Source organism: Daucus carota, chromosome 7, assembly GCF_001625215.2.
Source record: "Daucus carota subsp. sativus chromosome 7, DH1 v3.0, whole genome shotgun sequence".
In the NCBI taxonomy this organism is placed as follows: Eukaryota; Viridiplantae; Streptophyta; class Magnoliopsida; order Apiales; family Apiaceae; genus Daucus; species Daucus carota.
Window position 1 is genome coordinate 19,122,965 of NC_030387.2, and position 18,480 is coordinate 19,141,444.

At 34.4% G+C, this 18,480-nt stretch overlaps 2 long non-coding RNA genes across 3 annotated transcripts; one reads left to right on the top strand and one right to left on the bottom strand.

Moving 5' to 3' along the window:
* Positions 1-3: 3 nt before the first annotated feature.
* Positions 4-1,850, bottom strand: LOC108192516 (uncharacterized). The gene is made up of 4 exons (XR_001803342.2): positions 1,696-1,850; positions 1,345-1,590; positions 1,005-1,145; positions 4-904 (listed from the first exon to the last, which is right to left on the bottom strand). It is a non-coding gene; the product is annotated as an uncharacterized LOC108192516 (long non-coding RNA).
* A 13,832-nt stretch (positions 1,851-15,682) lies between these two features.
* LOC135148031 (uncharacterized) lies at positions 15,683-18,479 on the top strand. Of its 2 annotated transcripts, XR_010285844.1 has the most exons (4): positions 15,683-16,118; positions 16,385-16,512; positions 17,547-17,655; positions 17,742-18,479. It is a non-coding gene; the product is annotated as an uncharacterized LOC135148031 (long non-coding RNA). The 2 variants fall into 2 exon arrangements; XR_010285843.1 differs by having other exon boundaries at positions 15,702-16,512.
* Position 18,480: the final 1 nt, after the last annotated feature.

Below are 18,480 nucleotides of genomic sequence, written 5' to 3' on the forward strand. Positions count from 1 at the left end.
TTAAAAGTTAGTGAAAAACACTAACAACCGACCCTGTTCAGTGTCCATCTTGTCAAGCGGCATCTCAGAGAACTTCTTTATGAATTGACGAGCCTGAATAGTACCTCTGAACATGTCATCTGGGTTATACTCTTGCTTCCGCTTACATCCATCAAAATTCGTCATGGAAAACATGAAAATGATAGTATTTGAAGCTTATAAGCATACTAGTCTAGGCTATTATTCAAGAAGAGCTGAAGAGATGTCGGTTAGAAGCTTGCTACTGATTTCACTGGTACATTTCACACGCATTTGTATATATCATTGTTAATAGACACCCCTCCTGATGATATAGGCATTGTGAAGTCTACATACCGTGATCTATTTGTAGTGATTGTAATATCTCCCACAGCAGCATCAAATTTCTATATCATGGACAAACAATATAAAAAGTAAATCATTTATCCTATTTCTACAATTTCTACAATTTATCCTGTTTCTACAAACTGTATGTGTACAGTTTGTTTCTTGGTTCCATTAAGTCCTCATTAACTCTATAAAACCCAAATGGGGGTGCCATTAATAATCATATAGCATTTTTCAAACAAACAAGCAGTGCATGCAGACTTTCATCCTCATAATTATTTATAGAACTAGAAAAGTAGTAAACTGTAGGTTACCTTTGCCCAGTCAAGACAGAATGGATTCTTGGCATCCTGATTGAATAACATGAATTGAATAACAGGAAAAAATATTATTCAATACATAACACACGAGTCACAATACAAATAAAAAGTTTAGTCCACGACACCAATACAAATGAAAAGTTCAGATAACATAAGTAACATTGGTTCAGCAACAGATTACAAACAACAAACAGAAGCAAACACAGGAGAGATCCAACCAGCAAAGCACCATAACCAATCTGCCCTAGCCAAAAAAAATCAATAGTTAAAATTCCGGGTTCAAGATCAATCAATCTGAAAACAGATATATAGCAATGAAGCTTTCACGTGCCTAAATACCTAGAAGTTTTGGGGCGTACTGCTTGAGACATTCTGTGCACGGCTTGAGACATTCTCTGCACGGCTTTGAGCAACAGGCTCCGGAAGCCTTCTGTATACCTCGTTAAACATCACCGTCATTTTATTGACGATCTTCTCATACTATATACAACATAAATGTAAAAAAACTAATTAAACTTCACACACATAAATGTAATTTAACAGATCAAAAAACTAATTAAACTTCACACACATAAATGTAATTTAACCGATCAAAAAAATAATTAATCTTAACAGACAATGAACCTCATATTATTAAAAGTACAACATGAACCTCGTATTATTAAAAGCACAAATATACCATATCGGAATTAATCACCCCTGCGATATCGGCTTTCACCCCTGCGATATCGGCTTTCACATCAATTTTGAAGCTTTTGATTTCATTAGAAAACTGCGCCCAGATCTGCTGCGATATTTGCTCGTTGTTCAGAAGAGTGTTTTGGAGAACTGTTACATCATTTTGAAGGCTCATAATTTGTTGATTGCTGATCACTTCTTTCTGCATCAATAAATCAACCAATTGCTGAAGATTTTCCAGTTGCTTCTGAAGATTTTCCAGTTGAAAATTAGATGCCATTACTTAATAAGAAGAAGCTGTGAAATAAAGTAGACTACAAATAAAGTGAAAGATTAGACTGCAGAAGTATACCCCAAACAAGAATCGACAAAAAAAGAATCTCCTCAGGTAGCCGCAGGTAGCCGCAGATAGCCGCAGAACCTCCTAGCCGCAGAACCTCCTCCTCTCTCTCCTCTCTTTCTTGTCGACTTGACGGCTTATTCCCATTTAGGCCTGTCAATGGATCGGGTTCGGATCGGATCAGCCTAAATCCATATCCATATCCATTTATTTTATCGGATTCGGATTCGGATCGGATCGGGACCGGATTTTTTACAGGCCGATCCATATCCGGATCCATTAGGATCACGGATCACGGATCGGATATCCGGATCCATTTAGTTTTTTTTACTTAGATTTAAAAATATTTTTTAAAAAATCATGTCAGTGATTCTTAAAGGAAGGACGGGAAGAAATGAGACGCCGTGATCGAAATAGCTTCTTACATTTTTATTCTATTAAAAATCACAAATTAAGAGGCAAAATACACAAAATAATAGAATTTTCAAGATACCAATACTATTTGTTATAACTTTACAACTCATTTATGCTAGTTAATTAAACGATTTATCAAACACAATCACAACCCACGACTCACATAAATAATATCCATGGACTACTATAACTAAAAATAACTACTGCAACTAAAAAAATATAATATATTTATTTATTTATATTTTATTATATATATATATATATATATATATATATATTTATATATATTCTACCGGATCGGGTCATTAACGGATCGGATCACCTTAAATCCATATCCGCTCCATTTATAATCAGATTTTTCTTATCGGATCAAATTTCGGATCGGATTTTTTTCCGATGAATCCATATCCGCTAAAAAGGCCCCGGATCGGATCGGATCGGGTCGGATCTCCGCTCCATTGACAGGCCTATTCCCATTCCCATGTGCAATTTTTACTTTATTTAATAGTTTATACAATTTGCTAAAATAATTCATAGTCCGTACACAGGAATGACAAAATAATTCAATTCGACGGATATCCGATCCGAAATTTGAAAATTTGGATTTGGATTTATTTATAAAAAATATGATTTAGGTAAGTCTCGTGTGAAGAAGGCCATGGGCTAAGGTATTATATTCTTATTATAGCACACACTATTTTATTTATTGTGCACTAAGTCGGGGGTCTTCACGGAAACAGCCTCTCTACTTTAAGGGTAGGGGCAAGGCTGCGTACATCTTACCCTCCTCAGACCCTGCTCTAAGCGGGATATACTGAGTATGTTTGGTTTGGTTTACTCTTATAAAGTCATCTAATTTTGTTATCTATCTCCCCACATCAAATTTATTTAGTAACACCCTCATGTGTGTACATTTTCTTATAAATGTTTATTTTTTTATTTTTATTTTTCAGAATTAAATTTGTTTCTATCATATTATATTTAAAATTATATAATTTTAGTTAACGATTTAAAATTGATGGAATATCTAACATCAGCATTATTTACGTTTTTGTCTTATTATAAAATCATCTTTTTATCTTGTTTGATTTATTTTGTCATGGTGAAATTACATACTATCGCTATTTCAAATTAACCTTTTTCATATATTTTAGCTGAATTTATTAAATTTTGACTAAGACATATATTAAATATACTTGTAAAATTTTAGAATGTTATATTATTTATATAATAATTTTAAAAATTTATCTTTTAGTTTCTAAAAATTATTAAAGGACCGTATTTTAATTGTTGATCGAAAAATAGACGGTTCTTTAAAAAAGGTTGAACAGAAATTTTATTTGAGATGATGAGTGTATTTTTTTTATGTAACCATCTCGTTCTTAGACATTTTAATTTTGTAATAGTACTTTTATTATAAATTATTTGTCCACTTTCTACGCGGTGGTGTATGGAAGGCATACTTTCTTAAATTATTTTATTTTATAAATCAAAATTCAAATACTTAAATTTAAATTTACAAGTAAAAGCTTTACAAATATTCAACGAAAGTTTTGTTCGATATTCCTAAAAATACTTATAGAACATAAAATAAAAAACAAAAAATTACTATTAGTGATTCAGTGAAAGGCACTTGAAAAGGACTTGAAAAAGAAAATATGAAAATAATAGAAAATTGTTACGGTAAAATAATTAATAAATGTAAAAAAATGTAAAAAGCTAAATCCTGATAAATGCAAAATATGGTCAGTAATGTTTTACGTACCGTACAACTGCTAAAAACATTAAATGCATTATCAACTCTCTTCTTTTCTCGTTTCACTATGCAATGCACTAAAAACAAGTTAGGGACATAAGAGTAAATTCAGGTTACTGCATTAAGTAATTTTTTCCTGCATTTAGCAATCATGAAAACCTTTTGTTTTCCACCTTTTCAGTTTAGCAATCTTATATATATATCTGATCTTTTATTCCAACGTAGCTAAAAAAAACAATGGAGGATTCTTTGAAAAGGTTAGAAGAACTTGAACGGGCAAATGAAAAGTTAAAAAGGAAGATTCAAATACAGGAAATAGAGATAAAATACAGGGACCGTATGATAAAGCTCCTGAAGAAGCAGAAAGAAGAAAGTTCTGCTTTTTTTCATGATTCGCTGCAGAAACTGGCTTCATCCAATTGTTGCTACAAAGCAATATCCAAGTTTCAAGAGTTACAAGAGAATGCTGCTAAAAGGAGAAGGGAAGAAAATTAAGTTCTTTTAATTATTTTATGTATGTTTTATGTTTTAATCAATGATAATGCTGCAAACTCTTATGTATGTTTTATGTTTTAATCAATGATAATGGTCACCGTGTTTCTCTTTTTTTTTTGTTCTATTCTTGAATAGAACCAACATGTAACTTTTCATCACACTTTCCTGCAAATGCCATAAAATAATTTCAAATGCTGTGGCTGTAAGTGATGATGGTCGCTAATCTATATTAGCAGATATTGGTACCCAAACGTAAAGACGGCAGACACAAAAACCCTTTCCTTCGGAGCAAACAGTCTCTGCCTTTTCACTGACGAGTTTAATTGCTTTCTGTATGTTCTCTTCCGCGGTCTTCTTTTTAGCCTTTATCACTTGGTTCTGATAATAGAGCACAATGGTGTGTTTATTTTGGTGATAGAATGCAAGTATAAAGGTGTACAAAGATAAGATGAAAAACTTCAACAGAAAGACATAAATACCTGCAGTACAGAAATTTTAGCCTTCAGATCAGTTTTCTTGGCTGTTGGAATTGGCGCAGACTCCACGCGACCATTCAAGTATGTCACTTTCTGAAAAGATTTCAGGTAAGTTAAGCTGTGAATACAAAAATATTTATTTGGCTGTAATAATAGCTAATATTGAGGTGAACTGAAGAAGATAAAGAAACTTGAAAGTATTTAACGGGGCGGAAGTGCAAAACATATTACAAAGGAAAGAGATGATGAATATAAGCAATGAACTGTTTAAAAGAGTATATATAAACTGTTTGAAAGAGAGCATCGGCAGCTTAAGAGATGTTAAAAAAGAAATCTTGCCAGAATCTATTCACATCCACAAAATTGATATTACATGATTTTTACAGGTTTGTCAAGAAGCTTGAAGAAAAGTATTTGAGGAATGTCGTTGATTTGAAATCAATGCCTACTATGGAATCATAACCACTGGATCGTATTATAGTCTCGAGTGACAATTGTTGATATAAACACTTTGAGACATATAAACAAACACTTTCAGACATATAACAAAATAACTTTTAGAAATGCAAATCAAGATCGAACAAAACATACTCAAATAAAGAACAAATATATATATATATATATATATATATATATATATAAAGCCCAAACCTTCAAACTTAAAACATTAGAGGAGGAGAAGCTTGGTTAGGGTTAACATACCAAATCGAAGCTATACATGAAGCATTTCATAACAGGCACTTATTATTGGTGATCCCAACTGGAATTCACCTCATAGCAAACACGGAGGAGTATAGCACAGAAGGGTCATGATTTGACCTTTAGTTAAATGATGTGGCATAAACTAGTACGGGTGTGTGTAAAACTCAGCATATATATATATATATGTTCATCACTTAAAAGAGCAACCACTGAAATTCCAGTAATATCAATGCAAGTGTTCTACAACCACACAAAAGATAAACCCAATTTAGCATTATAACCGAACAAACTAAATACCCACAAATTAAGAACCCTAAATTAAATACCCAAAATTTAGTAATTCAAAAACCCCAAAATTAAGAACCCTAAAATACTTACAGATAATAAATTGAATACTTACAAATCGTGATAAGGCCAGAGATGTTGGAAGCTGTTGATGGAATTCCAAGACCCACACCTCAAAGCTTTACCCAGAGAGATGTTTTGAGAAATAGGAATCCCACTGATGAGAAATAGCTTTCGAAGATTTTATGAGAAATAGCTTTCGACGAGCCAGAGATGAGAGTTCGGAGGTTTCGCGCGCAGTGTCTCGATGATATGATCAAGTGCCTCTTGTGTTTTACTCAATGAAATATCCGATTAAAATAAAAAAAAAGTGAAAATATTAGCTACTTCCATAGCGTTTATATTAGGGCTATAGTAATGTTTAAAGATAAATAAAAAAAATAAAAAATCACTTAAAATACGCTCTCTTACATAGCATTTACAGAAACGCTGTTTAAGCTGCACCTTCTATAGCGCTCACCCGATAAACGCTATACAGGTATTTTTATTGTTTTTTACGCCAATAATGAAGCAACAAGTTGTTTACAGGCTCAAACGAGTCAAGAATGAAACTATAAGTTGATTCTAATTTTAAACCACCGAAAATGAAGCTACAAGTTGTTTTCAACTTCAAACGAGTCTGGAATGAAGCTAAAAGTTGTTTCCAACTTCAATCTAGCCAATAATGAAGCAACAAGTTGTTTCCGTGCTCAAACGAGTGAAGAATGAAACTACAAGTTGATTCTAATTTTAACCAACCGAAAATGAAGCTACATGTTGTTTTCAACTTTAAACGAGTCTAGAATGAAGCTACAAATTGTTTCCAACTTCAATCTAGCCAATAATGAAGCAACAACTTGTTTCCAGGCTCAAACGCGTCTAAAATGAAACTACAAGTTGATTCTAATTTTAAACAACCGAAAATGAAGCTACAAGTTGTTTTCAACTTCAAACGAGTCTTGAATGAAGCTACAAGTTGTTTTCAACTTCAAACGAGTCTTGAATGAATCTACAAGTTGTTTTAAAAAACGCTATGTAAGCATTCATCTTCAATTTTAACACTTTCTCACACATATCACTTTCTAACTCCATTGTTGATTCTTCAACTTTTGGGTTTCTCCACAATACTCTCACTATTTTTACCACTTTATTCCTTAACACTTTCTCCTTCCTATCTAGAATCTCTATTGGATTCTCAACATAAGACAAATCTGCCTGAAGTTCTACTGGCTCGTATTCTATCACATGCTTAGAGTCTGAATGATACTTCTTAAGCATTGACACATGAAAGACGTTATGAATATGCTCCATATATGGGCTAACGCTAACTCATAAGCCACTTTACCAACGCGCCTCAAGATCTCGAATGGTCCGACGTATCTGGGACTTAGCTTTCCTTTCTTGCCAAATCGGGATAGTCCTTTCCATGGCGAAATCTTCAGTAATACAGATTCTCCTTCTTCAAATTCCATATCCTTCCTGGCTTGATCCGCGTACTTTCTCTGACGATTCTGTGCTGCAATTAGTCTTCCTTGAATGGTTTCAATCACTTCTTTCGTCTGCTGAACTAGCTCTGGCCCAAGTAATTTACGTTCTCCTACTTCATCCCAGCATACGGGTGATCGACATTTACGTCCATACAGAGCTTCATAAGGAGGCATTCCGATGCTTGCATGATAACTGTTGTTGTATGAGAATTCCACTAACGGTAAATGTTCATCCCAATTGCCTTTGAAATCAATAGCACAGACACGTAGCATATCCTCGATTGTTTGAATAGTCCTTTCACTCTGACCATCAGTTTGTGGATGATAAGCAGTGCTCATATTCAATCTGGTGCCCAAGCATTCCTGAAAGCTCTTCCAGAATCTCGAGTTGAATCGTGGATCTCGATCGGATACAATGGAGACTGGAACTCCGTGACGAACGACGATCTCCTTCAGATACATATGGACTAACTTGTCTAATGAGAATATTTCGTTAATGGGAAGGAATTACTTGATTAAAAAAAAAGCGAAGTTGAATGGCGGTCGTGACTCACTTACACTGAGAAGTGTCCCAACCTTAGACTTAGCAAAGAAAAGAAAAAAAAATAGAAAAAATAGGAAAGGCATAGGAATTCTTTAATGACCCTAAATTGTAGTTGACTCTTTAGTAAATAAGTGTTTAAGCCTGATTCTGATTAACGGCTCATAGTGAGGACTCTGTTGAAGTTTGATAGTCTTTGTTTTGTTTCACTAGAGAGCATGGTAGCACACACGATGCACTTCACACTTGTAGTGGAAGAGAACATGGCTAATATGTGAAAGAGATGAATGCTGACAATGTTGCATATTCTGAGGATGCTATGTTGACAAGGATTACACTTCATGATTCGAGTAGACGTAGGCATATAGTTGCATTCATGCATTGCATTAATAGTTGGTGTGTTTGTCTATGCTTGAGGACAAGCATCGGTTTAAGTTTGGGGGTGTGATAAGTGGATTTTATATCCACTTGAAATGCCTTCGTTTCGACTTAAATTGATGATTTGGCCTCAAGTATGTGGTATTTTTGATGTGTTCGTGTGGTGTTGTGTAGGTTTCCTAGGAGGAGGAATAAAGGGTGGATCAACGGCTAAAAGGTGAAAGAAACGGCGTAAGGATCGAGCGAGCAAGGAAGGAGAAAAGGGAAGGAAGGTTCCAAGAGCGTTCGGGGCTGCCCAAATGGGGTCTCCACCCCATTTATGGGGTCTCCAACCCGTTCTGAAGGAGAAAAATCTGCCAAGATGGGGTCTCCACCCCACTGATGGGGTCTCCACCCTACTTCAGCAGAATAGAGGCTGCCCTGACGGGGTCTCCACCCCAATGACGGGTCTCCACCCCACTGACGGGGTCTCCACCCCGCTGACGGGGTCTCCACCCCATTCTGTTGGGAGAAAAAGCCCAGATTGCCTATTCTTGATCCGTTTGAAGGCCCGATCGCTGTGGGACTTAAAAAAAAAGCTCAAGGGAGAAGCCTAACAACCTAGAATCATTCCAAGGAGCACGTGACGGCTACAAAGAAGATCTAGTTTCATAATTTCATCTTTGTAATTCTTCGAAGTAGGCGTAACTTTGGATGCTCGTTCGGATTTGTTTCGAAACTCTTGTTTTACTCTTTTAATATTGTTTAGACTATTCCGTACCATGTTTACATTCGAACCCATGATGATGAGAAGTTCGATTATGAACTAATCATTATCGTGGGATTCTAGCGGATTTATATATGGATTTCAGTAGTTGATTTGCCTTAATTATTGGTGTGATGAATGTTGATTTCTTCGTATTGGTTGTGCTTATTCGTCTTGGATGCGTAGCTAACATCTTAGATTGTTTGTTAATCTTTATTGAAGCAACAGTGGATATATTGATTTAGAACTTGCCATGCGAACATAGGATTATGTATTCGATATACATGATTAGTGATGTGATTTTAACCATCTTGCATCGCCCTATGTAATCTTGATAGATAACTCGTTCTTCAACCGTTATGTTTTCAAATTCTATAGACATATAAGGTCTAAGCATAATTGGTGTCTGTTTACCTTCTATCTTAATTGTGGATGTGTAGCAGTATGGTGCACGTATAACGACTGTTAGCGTGTATCAGTTTCGTGTTATCTGATTAGTTATCAACCATCACATATCGATAAGGCATAACTCTGAATGAAGTATATAATGAAGTTAGAATCCCATATTTTATTCTCATTAGTAATTTGATTTTAATTCTCTTAGTTATAATTCGACTTGATTTAGTCAATTTAGATAAAACCAACCAAATTGTTATTTGTCCAAGCATTGAATAATAATCATACATTAGTGCATAAGTGCATATTCTTGAATACACTAGTCTCTATGGGAACGAACTTAATTTTATTCTATATTACTTGTGACCACGTACGCTTGCGTGATTTTGTGCGAACAAAAGTTTGCGCTCCAGGAGACTTCCTTCTGTGCCCTATGGAGTTTTACTTAGAAAACAATTCAAGTGAATTGTTAGCGCCAAGTTTGACAAGTCAAAGGTTGCGCCTTTGACTTTGGTCAAAGGTTGAGCCTTTGACACAGTGTTGCTCTGTATGACTTAGAGAATTCCATAAGAGTTATTCTTGCGCCTCATATATGCATATATATATATATATATATATATATATATATATATATATTTATGATTAATTGTGTTAAGTTAATTACTTGAATTTATTTGTATTCAAGTAATTCACAATTAATAATATATGTGTGTATATATATATATATATATATCACTTAAATCCCTTGATGACTTCTTTTGATCCTTTTAATTGACTTGATTAATAATTCGTTGATCGAATCCACTGAATACTTTCGAATGTCCTGACGTCCTGTGCACTGGTCTGGTTCACGAATGACTCGAACTAAAATAATTCCTTGAATCCTTTTGCTTGATAACATGCTTGATCAGTCATTCCGGGTTAGATGTTGCTTCGATAAATTTGATTGTAAATAATCAAATTAAATATACTGGAATCTTCTGGTCTTTGATACTTGATCTTCAGGCAATCTTGATAGCAGAAACTGTTTGCTTTATTCTTCACTGAGGCTTGAACATGTTAATGAACTTCTTCCAGTGGACGGATGCTCGTCTCAGATATCTTGATTGTCTTTGTCTATTCGTATCGAATCTCAAACCTGTAGATTCCTGTATTATACTTACGTATTGTTTCCTGTCTTTTGTTGTGTTGAGTTATCGTAATTACATTTACGTTACATTATGCTTTACAGTTTCCAACTCCAACCTAGCCAATAATGAAGCAACAAGTTATTTACAGGCTTAAACGAGTCAAGAATGAAACTACAAGTTGATTCTAATTTTAAACAACCGAAAATGAAGCTACAAGTTGTTTTCAACTTGAAACGAGTCTGGAATAAAGCTACAAGCTGTTTCCAACTTCAATCTGGCCAATAATGAAGCAACAAGTTGTTTTCGGGCTCAAACGAGTCAAGAATGAAACTACAAGTTTATTCTAATTTTAAACAACCGAAAATGAAGCTACAAGTTGTTTTCAACTTCAAACGAGTCTAGAATGAAGCTACAAGTTGTTTCCAACTTAAATCTAGCCGATAATGAAGCAACAAATTGTTTCTGTGACGCCCTCCAAATCCGGGTCATAGACTTGGGGGTCACACCACAATATAAACCTGTAAACAAGAATAATATATGCAATGACCCTAAACATCCATGCACCGCTCCAGGTTATAGTATGAAACAAGCCACAACTTAAGTTATATTACAATACGTCGAATCCCAATCAATATCTTACAACTTACACACCTCAACGCAGTGCTTATACACAAGAGATACTTAAAAGTTCATAATATCAGCAACTCCTAGCAAGGCTCTCCAACACTCATCCTGATACCTTGGCTTGATGACTAGTCTGCGGGTCCTCGCTAACAGTATTCTCTTTCTTCACTGGAAAAGAACATAAGGCATCGCAAGAGTGAGCTTACAGCTCAGCAAGTAATATAAACAATAAACTGAAGTTCAACATTTATCAATAAGAATGGATCAAGACTTCAAATTCCCTTGTTAAAATAGTGATTAGAATTGGATATAGATATTTTTATTTAAAAACCAAGGTTAGGCTGCTGATCAGTCACGCACTAACCCCGAGCCAGGTACATACCAAGCTCTATCACTGGATCCAAGGCACACATTGGCCTAATGACCACGAATCTGGTCTGACCACGAATCTGGTCCACATTTATAAAACAATCCAATTCTTTAACAATATAATGAAATCAACAATATCTTAATAAATCAGAATCAATACCATTTGAACAGAAGCAATATTACCAAAACCGAATCATAATCGTCAAATCAGAATCATTATAATGAGGGTTGCAATATTTATCAAGATTAAAAGACAATTCAGAATTAGGTTCAAGTATCATCACAATATATTCGAAGAATGGCTTGAAGTCGAAAGAAAGATTAAGTATATGGTGAAAACAATCTGGTGTTTGTAGAAGAAGTAATGCAATTGAGATTGACTTAAGGTTCCAATTATGTTTATCTTGAAGGAAATCCAAGTGTTAGGGTGTATATGTGTGAACATTCTTTGAAAGAGTCATATAGGTATTTGGTAAGACATCGTATATTGTGGTGAAGTATCGTAGCATATAGGTTTGTACTGTTTGGTCATTCATGGCTGAAAGGATATCAAAGTAAATGATTTGTGTTTCCAGGTCTCAAAGAAATAGGTACAAATTCAATTGAAATCAAAGTCAAGGTTCAGCTTGTAATTCAGGTGTCAAGAGGGTTGGATAAGGTTTATCAATAATCAGGATCAATAGCACAATATATCAACAGATGTATTTTCAAATCTCTCCAGAACAACAACATTATATGCAGAACAGTAACTCAAGGAGTTTACAGAAGTACAAGTTGAGAATAGAGCACTTGCCTTATTCCGAAGCTTTATTTCTCTCTATAGCTTTTACTAGTCAGAATCACTCCAATACTACTTGCTTTCCTTTTCTAAGCCTTTCCTTCTCTGATAATCACAATGTTCATCTATTAATACTCAATCTCATATCATTCTATTTGTTTCATAATCGAAACAAGCTTCTAGCTACCCTTCGTTTCACTTAAATCCGATATACGGTTTAAAAGATACTAATAAAACAATCATACAGTGTCCACATAAGCATTTCACATATCAATCAGGTAACACATAGCACATAACACATAAGTTAATCAATAAAATAGCTTTTTAGAAAAGGTTTGAGGTTAAAATGATATTTCTGGCATTTGTTATGAATTTTCAAACATTTTTCGGAATAAAAACGGGTAAAAGAATCAATTTATAACTGAATAAACAAGTCCGAATACTCGGAATAAGGTTCGAAATCACTTGAAATCAATTAACGAACCTTCAACATATTTTAGAATAATTTTCTAAAGCTTGAAACTATTTTTCTGGATTTTTAAAACATTTAAAACAATTAAATCTAATTAATAAATCAATTAAAATCAATTAATAAATAATAAAAACAATTAATCAATTAATATTTAAATCAATTGACTAATTATTATAATTAATTACTAATTAAAGTTAATTAATAAATTAAATTAGATTTATTTTTGAATTAAGAGATAATTAAAAACTATAAATAAATGATTTTCGAAATTAAAAGAATTTAAAATAAATCAGTTTTTAGAAGTTTTAAAATTTCAGGGTTTAGACTGCAAAGTTTTGAAACTTAAAGGTTTGAATTGTTAAAAACGAAACCACGATGCAGCCACTTCACCATCTCCAAACGATGGGGTACCAAACTGTAGTTTGGCACCGCCATCGCTGCCGGACCCCGGAGAAGGTGTTCCCGGCCTCCGTTGGCTGTTAAACTCTCCAGAATTACTCTCCTTGACTCAACAAACCTGTACATCACTTCAATTCAACCAACCGAGCCAGAAATTGGCCGGAAAAGCTTGAAGAAACTCGCCGTCGCCGGCGAGTTTTCTTCTCGTCAATTCGTCCAATCCCTGAACCTCAGGTATGATTTAAACATATGTACACACTCCTGGAGACATGACAAACATAATGGTATCCTCCAATTTCACTTCTACCTCCTGGATTAAAAAGCCCTAATTTTCAATTGAAACATTCAAACGGCTATAAACCCTAATTTTTAATTCGAACAATTAAACTCAATTTTGAACATGTTATTGAACTCCAAATCATGCATATGATATACCAAAATGATCAGGAGAAGATTATCTGCATCATGGAAGCATAAAATCACATAAACCACATCAAAATCAAAAAGCCCTAATTAAACCCTAATTCATACGAAATTTCAAACTCAAATTACTCCCCAACGGTGAATCTCTACCTGTTTCTGAGACTTGATATGGATTCTACGCGTCGATACCTTCGATTGGACTACTTGTATGCTTGATTCTGAGATCGATAACGCCTTCAAACCTTCGATTGAACTTCAAGAACGTGAAGAACGAATAACTAGTTTCTCTCGATTCTCGTGTATTGAAATGATAATTATGAAAAATAAAATAGTAATTATCCTATTTATAATTACGAATAACTGGCCCCCATTTGGATCATATCGGATATAAAATACACTTCTTAATCATTAAGTATTAATAAAACTGATCCGTTCGGGACCGACTTTAACGATAATTATCAAATACACACATTACGAGAAACTTATGGGGCTCCGAGCTTTGATTGGCACGAAGTACGAGAATTATAATGCTTTAGCCAAAATAATTTGGGGTTACAAATATCCGGCGTACACGTTTATCGATACGGTAAATAATAATAAAATATTCATAAAATCGTTCCGAAATCTTTCACGTAAATCCGTACACCAGATGGGAAAAGTTAAAACACGAAAGTTGTTCAGAATATCTCGAATAATAAACTGGCGAAATTTTCCCGGAAGCCCCCCGGGGTTTAATTATCGAGTAAACGGGTTTCAAATCAATTTAATAATAATATTTTATAATATACTTAATTAAATCCTTAAATCAAATATCAAATGATATAATAATCCATAATTTGCCAAATGAGTGCTTAAATTCTCCATATTTTGATCTGATCATGTAAAAATTATCATCTCACAAGTCATAACACACATAGACGATCATACAACAAGTCACTTAACATATAATTCACAATTAATTCACATAAAATTCACAAAATATTCGCATACTGACATAAGTAAATACATGCCGAAATCCCGGATATTACATCCTTCCCCCCTTAAAAGGATTCTGTCCTCAGAATCTGTTAAGAAAATAAGTGAGGATATTTCTCACACATATCACTTTCTAACTCCATTGTTGATTCTTCAACTTTTGGGTTTCTCCACAATACTCTCACTATTTTTACCACTTTATTCCTTAACACTTTCTCCTTCCTATCTAGAATCTCTATTGGATTCTCAACATAAGACAAATCTGCCTGAAGTTCTACTGGCTCGTATTCTATCACATGCTTAGAGTCTGAATGATACTTCTTAAGCATTGACACATGAAAGACGTTATGAATATGCTCCATATATGGGCTAACGCTAACTCATAAGCCACTTTACCAACGCGCCTCAAGATCTCGAATGGTCCGACGTATCTGGGACTTAGCTTTCCTTTCTTGCCAAATCGGGATAGTCCTTTCCATGGCGAAATCTTCAGTAATACAGATTCTCCTTCTTCAAATTCCATATCCTTCCTGGCTTGATCCGCGTACTTTCTCTGACGATTCTGTGCTGCAATTAGTCTTCCTTGAATGGTTTCAATCACTTCTTTCGTCTGCTGAACTAGCTCTGGCCCAAGTAATTTACGTTCTCCTACTTCATCCCAGCATACGGGTGATCGACATTTACGTCCATACAGAGCTTCATAAGGAGGCATTCCGATGCTTGCATGATAACTGTTGTTGTATGAGAATTCCACTAACGGTAAATGTTCATCCCAATTGCCTTTGAAATCAATAGCACAGACACGTAGCATATCCTCGATTGTTTGAATAGTCCTTTCACTCTGACCATCAGTTTGTGGATGATAAGCAGTGCTCATATTCAATCTGGTGCCCAAGCATTCCTGAAAGCTCTTCCAGAATCTCGAGTTGAATCGTGGATCTCGATCGGATACAATGGAGACTGGAACTCCGTGACGAACGACGATCTCCTTCAGATACATATGGACTAACTTGTCTAATGAGAATATTTCGTTAATGGGAAGGAAATGAGCTGACTTAGTTAGTCTATCAACTGTTTTGGCCTTAAGTACATTAGCTTGAACAAAAAATGGTTCCATTACACCTTGGCGTTGTTCTCACTTATTAAACTTCAATACGAATTGCACTATAGTTTTTAATATTCTAGACACAGTCTGTTGTCCTCGTCTAGTTAGGTTTTACAGCGAGCAAACTTTACACACTGTCGAATGTACCAGTCAATATCTCTGGGATACAGTAGTAGGTATCCAGCTGCATGGTTCTTTCTTCATTGTATTTGTCCTCGCAAAGAAACAGTGCACAAAGTTACAGGTTAAGGGACATACTGAACAATATCCTTCCTTCATTTCTTTCTATACTGAGATTTTTATATTATAGGATAAGTAAAGCACCCAACATGAAATAATTAATATTGAAATTCATTAATATTTTGATTAGGACATCTCTTGCAGTTGAGAAAAAGAATTTAGCTGTATTTAGCTTGACATTGCATCAGTACAAATATTCTATCGAGGTTATAGCCTTGTTTGCTTTCTCTTCTGGTTGTAATACCAAATTGATGCTTATTTGCAAGTCTGAGTGGTGACTACTATTTAAATTCCTGAAAGTTAAAACTATGTTGGTGTTTAAGTTGTAAACAGTTGAGGTATTAACAGTATGCTGCCTATTCATATTTTATAATATGTCCAAATATTTCAATGCTCAGAACTACAACAAGTGTTACTCATGTAAATTAATCAAAACTGAGAACTTAGGTGTGGCCGTATTTTTCATATGCAGGAACTGCTTGACTTAGGTGAGACAGTTGGAACTCAAAGTCGTGGTCTTTCCCAAGAGAATATTTCCTTGCTCCCAATCTCGAAGTTCAAGTGTGGGTTTTTTTCTAGAAGAAAATCTAGAAGAGAAAGGTAACATATTTGATACAAGTTCATGTTACTATATAAGTAGCAAAAAGTTCAATTATCAAAAGTCCTTCCTAAAGTCTTTTGTACGATATATTGAACTCTTTCTTGCATTTTTTTTTTTTTTGCCACGACTCTTTCTTGCATTTTAATTTAACAGATTCTGTTATTTGTTAGTTTAGTGCAGTAATCGAGCCTGCCAACCAGAATTGCATGACTTTAGTAGACATTCTTTTGTATCGTTCACTCACTCTTGACAGGACAAACATACTTTGTGGAAATGTAACTATGTATACATATTATTAGGAAGATAAAAATAAAAATACAAACTTCATAGACCTAATTTGCATTTCAAATATGAATCGATGGAGCATCCATGTGCTTCAATAGTTATTCACAAACAATAGAATACACACACTCAAGAGAATGCACTTTTAAGCTAACAATTATACTGGATTTTTCTTATGATAACTCCTTATATTGTTATATAGAAAGAATATTGTATATCGGTAATGTCATTTACTTATTAGATTGCAATAAGCTAATGAATTTATATTATGATAGTTATACTACAACTCTATAGACAAATTTGAGTACATTGCTAATAAGTCCACTTATGCATAGCCAACAATATTACATTCATAAATATAAATAAGATCCATTTTGGTAGTATTGCGGTATGAACTTTGTTCAACTAATCTGAAAAAAACCCTTGTACAACTGGTGCATATGCTTATTACATGTGAATTGTGAAAAAGATAGAAGTTCCAGGAGCGCAAGATGAGAACTGAGACTTTCTAACAGGTGTCCATTGCTTTAGCATACCGTAACACCTGTTATGTATTTGATTTCAGTTATAGCTTGTAAATCGAGATATGTGGAATAAAACAATAAAAACTTATTAGATTGAGTCTATATGAACTGGCTTACGTATATATTATGACCAATATTTTTTAGTGAATTTATAATTAACTAATTCAGAAAAGTATGTTACAATCCTGGTCCCTGGTTTTTGACCTGTTGGCCCTGCTCGTGAACAGGTGTGTGATTTGCCAGATGGAGTATAAACGCGGTGACCAACAGATTAACCTTCCATGTAAACATATCTATCATTCTGGTTGCGGCAGCAGATGGCTTAGTATCAACAAGGTAAGCCACCAAAATCATTGAGCTTTTTTCCTTTTAAAACTTATTACAAGAAATTCAGCTAGTATCTGAATGTACCTTGTTATCAGGCTTGCCCCATTTGTTACAAGGAGGTCTTTGCCAATGCATCAAAGCAGTCAGCAAAGTAGTAAGCAGAAAAGGGGATGCTTCCATTGCTCAGTTTGTGTTTCTCTTTTAGGTTCTTACTTTCTCTTCCTTTGTTATATTCTTCTATACAGAAAATTTCTTTTACTTGATTTGCCTTTGTAGTTTGTATTAGTTTTTATCAAAAAGATGTCAGGAATTTCACAGAGTTGATATACATGTAACTTTAGTTTGATATTATAGAAATTTGCTCTTAATCATTTCAGTGCTTGGAAACGTGGCAAGATGTATTGATGTCACCTTTGGTGGTGCTACCATGCGTGATTGGGTTAACTAATACAGTATCTCATAGTATTCTGTTCTGTCGTTTGTTTTGGTCTGTAAGAGTAACGGGCGAAAAGCTTTAAAATGGTGATATCCTTAAAATTCCTCTACTTCATATCAACATGCTTTTATTAGAGACATCAAATCGAATCTATTACAATTCCACAGACAGAGAGATGCTGACCACACTAAACTCGAAAGATCCTAAAATGCATCATACAACGTAATAATAACAAAAGGTAAATAATTTGATGCGACGATGTTCATATTTATTTAGTTAGCAGCATAGAATCACAAACACTGCATTTATTCGTAATCGACTTGGCTCTTAGTACATCATAAGTAGTAACCGTGAATCAAAATCAGAAGATGCATGCATGGCAGGCGGGGCATTGATAT